Source organism: Pan troglodytes, chromosome 18 (assembly GCF_028858775.2).
Source record: "Pan troglodytes isolate AG18354 chromosome 18, NHGRI_mPanTro3-v2.0_pri, whole genome shotgun sequence".
Lineage (NCBI taxonomy): Eukaryota > Metazoa > Chordata > Mammalia > Primates > Hominidae > Pan > Pan troglodytes.
The window spans coordinates 21,903,503-21,909,502 of NC_072416.2; positions in this window are offsets into that span (position 1 = coordinate 21,903,503).

Consider the following 6,000-nt stretch of genomic DNA (forward strand, 5'->3'; position numbering starts at 1 on the left):
AAGGTACTTGTGCCTTCAGGACCTGCTCAGGCCTGGTCACATACATACCACTTCCATTTGATGAGGGAGTGCTGCTGTGCATGTCCAACTTTATGGTTTGGTGGATCAGATAACACCTAATTCATGATGGGCAGCTCTAGTGGCATGAGAGCTTGGTGACCCATAGTCAAGCGTTCAGTTTCTACTAAGGCCAAGTATCACGCCAAGAGCCATCTCTCAACAGGAGAGGAGTTATCTGTGGATGATGCACGGCCTTGCTCCAAACTCCAAACAGCATCCCCATCTGCCACTGACACCTTAGGCACCACTAGATCTGCTGGATCATAAGACCCAAGTGGCAGAGCAGCTTTAACAGGAGTCTGGACCTGTTACCAAGCCTTCTCCTGTTTTGAGCCCCACTTAGAACCAATGGCTTTTTGGGTCACTCAGTGAATGGGCCAGAGTAACACAACCAAATGAGGAATGTGTTGCCTCCAAAATCCAAATAGGCCCACAAGGCATCATGCCTATTTCTTGGTTGTAGAAAAGGCCAAATGCAACAATTTATCCTTTACCTTAGAAGAAGTATCTCAACAGGCCCCTCACCACAGGATTCCTAGAAATTTCACTGATGTAGAAGTTCCTTGAATTTTAGTTGAATTTATATTCCACCCACTGTCATACAAATATCTTACCAATAAGTTCAGAGTGGTCGCTACTTCTCACTATGTCCAATCAGCATAATGTCATCAATGTAATGGACCAATGTGATACTTTGTAAAAGGGAAAGGCAGTCAAAATACCTGCAAACAAAATTATGATATAGGGCTGGAGAACTGATGTATCCCTGAGGGAGGACAGTAAAGCTATATTGCCGGCCTTGTCAGCTGAAAGCAAACTACGGTGGATCCTATGGACGGATATGGTAAAAAATGCATTTGCCAGGTCAATAGTTGCATACTAGGTACCAGGAGATGTGTTAATTTGCTCAAGCAATGAAGCCACATCTGGTACAGCAGCTGCAATTGGAGTCACCAGTTGCTTAAGCTTATGATAATCTACTGTCATTCTCCAAGATCCATCTGTCTTCTGCACCAGCCAAAGAAGAGAGTTGAATGGAGATGTGTTCTCCATCCAAACTGAACACAGAATGGAGAATCACCACCCCTGTGTCTTTCAAGTCCTTGATGATGGCACTAATCTCTGCAATCTCTCCAGGGATGCAATATTGTTTTTGATTTACTATTTTTCTGTATAGAGGCAGCTCAATGGCTTCCATTTGGCCTTTCCATAATAGTCCTCTCTCCACAAGTTAGGGGGTCCATGTGGGGATTCTGCCAGCTGCTAAGTATGTCTATTTCAATTAAGCATTCTGGAACTAGGGAATGTTTAATAACCATGGGATGGGTTCCAGGACCCACTGGACCCACTGTCAGTTGGACCTGAGCTAAAGCTCCACTAATCACCTGACCTCTGTAAACCAAAAAGTGTGTGAGACAGGTCTCAATCAATTTAGAGGTTTATTTTGCTAAGGTTGAGGATGAGTCTGGAAAAAAGAGACACAAGTTAGAGTGGAATCTACAGCCTGTGCTTTTTCCCAAGACAATTTTGAGGACTTCAATATTTAAAGGGAAAAGAGGGGGCAGGAGGGGAAGGAGGAAAGAAACAAGGAGGGGGAAGATACACAGTGAAGGGAGTGGTCACATTCTTGTGAGGCTCTGACCAGTGCTCAGTGAATCCACATTTTACATGTGAAAAGGAATGAGTGAGGGGAAAAGTCAATTATGTATTCATCTCACACTCAGTAGATCTACATTTTACGTAAGATCAAATAAGCATGTGAAGTTATAGCTATCTGGTTAGGAACAAAAGAAAGGCAGTTTTTGCATTACTCAATTCCCAAGCTTAACTTTTCTCTTTGGCATAGTGAGTTTGGGGTCCTTAGATTTTATTTTTCTTTGACACCTCCAAAAGCCCTTACTTTGACTGGAGGGCCACAGTGCCCTTTTTGGGTCTCCTGGAATCAATGTCAGTTAGAGCCAGTATTGTAGTCCCCAAAGGTCTGATTATTTCCCTTTCCCCAGTGCACAGTTACCTATGGTAAAAGGCCATAGGTCCCTTTGGGGAAGGATGGGGAAAAGATTAACAGCATAAATCTTCAGTAGTGTACCAGGGTCCTTCCTCAGGGAGACTCAGCCTCCCCTTCTTTCAAGGGGTTTTGGGGTCTGTAGGCTAACTCGAGTCTGGAAAATGATTGAGGGACCATGATTCTCTGTTTTTATGATTTAAATTACTTTTGTTCACTAGACCTGAAAGTTTTCTGCTTACACAGATCAAGTAAGAATGTAGTAGACTTCCAGGGCCAGACAAGGTGACACACATCTATAGTACTAGCTACTTGGGAGGCTGAGGAGGGAGGCTCACTTGAGCCCAGGAGATCAAGGCTGCAGTGAACTGTGATTGTACCACTGCACCCCAGCGTGGATGATAAAACAAGATCCTGTCTCTTAAAAAAATTTTTTTAATAGCTAAAAAAATTAAAATTTAAAAATAAAAAGAATTAAATAAAAGAATGTGGTAGGCTTCCCATCTATTTCACTTCTGGGATCACCATGATTAATTAACCAATGCCAACAGGAACACCATGATTAATTAGCCAGTGCCATAGGTCAACAGGAGGCCAACGATTCTGGTTGTTGCTTTGCCTTTGTGATCCATTATGGTAACCATGCCCATCTTGCCTTTGATGGTTAGTGCTGCCACTTGGCTGCTGCCACCCCGGAATCAATTATTCCCATTGCATTTAAGTTTTCCAGTTGAGTGACTGCAGTTCCCACTGTAAGGTCTGGCCTACAGAGAAGAACAATCACAGAGCTCTTCAAGGATGCTAGTGTTCTCCTCACAAATCTATTTCTCAAGCATTAGTCAAAGGCATATTTTCTGGTCCCTCCCAGTGTGAGTGTGTGACAAAGCTACTCTGTCATCCCAATCTCCCTAAACCTTTAAATCTCTTCTTGCATTAAACCAGGGGAGATCAGGCATCTCCAGCTCCATCATGGTGGGCCATCTTTTGATCCATGTTTCAGCCAACCAGTCAAGGAATCAAACTATTAACATCTTTTCTAACTCCCCAAGCTGCAACAATAATGCAGACTCTCTGCTTAGTGAGCCTGTGTTAGTAAATTTGGCCTGATCTAACTTTCTGTTCCTTCCACCATTATCCCACACCCTGAATATCCTTTCCCACACATGTTCTCCAGATTTCTGTGTGTATAAATTAGAAAACTCATGTAGTTCTTTTGGTGTGTAGTGTACGTTCTCGTGGGTCACACTTTGTGCCTCACTTTTATGGGCCTGCTGGGATTAGAGACAGGTTATAGGTCTAGAAGTAAAAAGGGGTGGTGGAGCTAGGTCCAGAGGAGAATCAGCATTGTCTTGCCTGGCAACTGCCTCGGAGGAGGCCACTTCTGTTTCCTCAAGCAATGCAGGGCTTAATCCCCCTAGACAAGGGGGATTAACTTATAAAACCTATAAGTGGTATAAGACCTATACCACTGCAGACAGGGAGGTCACTTCACTTGGGAAATAAGACTCATCAGAATTTAAGAGCTCAGTGCAGTAAGCTATGATTGTGCCATGGCATTCCAGCCTGAGCAACAGAGCAAGACCCTGTCTCTCTTTTTGAGACGGAGTCTTGCTGGGTCATCCAGGCTGGAGTGCAGTGGTGCCATCTCAGCTTTCTGCAACCTCCGCCTCCCAGGCTCAAGCAATTCTCCTGCCTCAGCCTCCCGAGTTGCTGAGATTACAGGCGCTGGCCACCATGCCTGGCTAATTTTGGTGTGTTTTTTTTGTTATTTTATTTATTTATTTTTTTGAGACGGAGTCTGGCTCTGTCACCCAGCCTGGAGTGCAGTGGCGCGATCTCAGCTCACTGCAAGCTCCGCCTTTCAGGTTCATGCCATTCTCCTGACTCAGCCTCCCGAGTAGCTGGGATTACAGGCACTAGCCACCACACATGGCTAATTTCTTGTATTTTTCGTAGAGATGGGGTTTCACTGTGTTAGCCAGGATGGTCTCCATCTCCTGACCTTGTGATCCACCCACCTTGGCCTTGCAAAGTGCTGGGATTACAGGTGTGAGCCACCTCGCCAGGCCAATTTTTGTATTTTTTAGTAGAGATGGGGTTTCACCATGTTGGCCAGGCTGGTCTCAAACTCCTGACCTTCAGTGATCCACCCCGCTCAGCCTCCCAAAGTGCTGGGATTACAGGCATGAACCACCATGCCCGTCCAAGACCCCGTCTCTTAAAAAAAAAAAAAATAGAAGTTCAGTGTCCCAGCCTCCTCAGAATCCTCCCACACATCCCTCCCAACTTACAGGGCCCATTCTTTCCCAATCAATACCCTTACCTTAACGGTAGACACCCTGAGGGGCTGAGTTTACCTTTCATTGTAAGTCAGCTAATTGGAGGATGAGGGCTTGTGTTTGATTTTCAGCACTTTCAATCCTATGACCATACAGGAGAGAAGATTCTGCTTCAGGGCACACTTAGAAGCTTCCAGGCTAATTGTGTGCATCTAGAGCTGAGAAATTGAGTCCCTGTCCTCATTCTTTTCTTTCATCACTTTGTCTACGGATGTTAGGAGCAACTAACCCACATCATTCTATGCCTTGGCTTTCTACAGATGCTCAAAAGTCTCATGCACAGGGTCACTAAGTTCCTTGCTTCTTCTTAGCAGTGTACTAGGAGTATCAAGTGCATTTATTTTGTGTATCTCTATTAACAGTTCATGCCATGGACTATCAATGCTCTCCGTACTATGAGAAGTAGAATCTTTAGCGTTTTGGGGTTTAATCAGATTACAGAGCCAATTCCAGAAACCCCAAAACCAAGTAAGGAAATTCATTCTTAAAATTGTTTCTCTAAATGGTTGGGTGCGGTGGCATAGGCCTGTAATCCCAGCACTTTGGGAGGCCAAGGCGGGCAGATCATGAGGTCGGGAGTTTGAGACCAGCCTGCCCAGCATGGTGAGACCCCCATCTCTACTAAAAATACACACAAAAAAATCAGCCGGGCATGGTGGCGGGCGCCTGTAGTCCCAGCTACTCGGGAGGCTGCAGCAGGAGAATCACTTGAACCTGGGAGGCAGAGGTTGCAGTGAGCCGAGATTGCGCCATTGCACTCCAGCCTGGGCAACAGAACAAGACTCCATCTAAAAAAAAAAAAAAATTGTTTCTCTAGAACTACCTCCTGGTACCAAAATCTGTATTAGGGTTCTCCAGAGAGACAGCCAGTAGGATAGATGGAAGGGAATTTATTGAGGAGGAGTTGGCAAACACAGTCACAGAGGTGAAGTCTCAGGATAGGCCAACTACAAGCGGAAAACCAGAGAAGCTGGAGTGTGGCTCAAAGCTGGGAGTGTGGCTCAGTCCAAGTCCAAAGCCTCATAACCAGGGAAGCCAGCAGAGCAGCCTCCAGTCAGACTCAAGAGCCCCCAGAGGCCACTGGTGCAATCCCTAGAATCCTAAAGCTGAACCTGGAATCCAATGTCCAAAGGCAAAAAGAGAAAAAGTGTCCTACTCTGGAAGGAAGAGGGAGAGCAGAGAGAGGACCAGTCCCCCTCCTTCTGACCATTTTTTCCAGTTGGCTCCCTGCCAGTTGTTTGGTGTCCTCCCACACTGAGAGCAAGTCTCCCTCTCTCAGTCCACGAACTCCCACGTCAATCTCCTCTGGCAATGCCCTCCCAGACACATTCAGAAAGAATGCTACCTCCTGGATTGAGGCATCCCTCAATCCAGTCAAGTTGACACCTAAAATCAACCATCACATCAACTTGATACTTTCCTATACAGTATTTTTGAAGGTTCTAAAGTGATCGAAAGGTAGCTAACATATATGGAATGCTTATCATGTGACAAACATTTTTCTAACCACTTGTATGTGGGAAGTATTGATTTCTTCCCATTTTGCAGTTGAGAAAACTGAGGATTAGAGGGGTTAACTAATCAGCATATAATCAC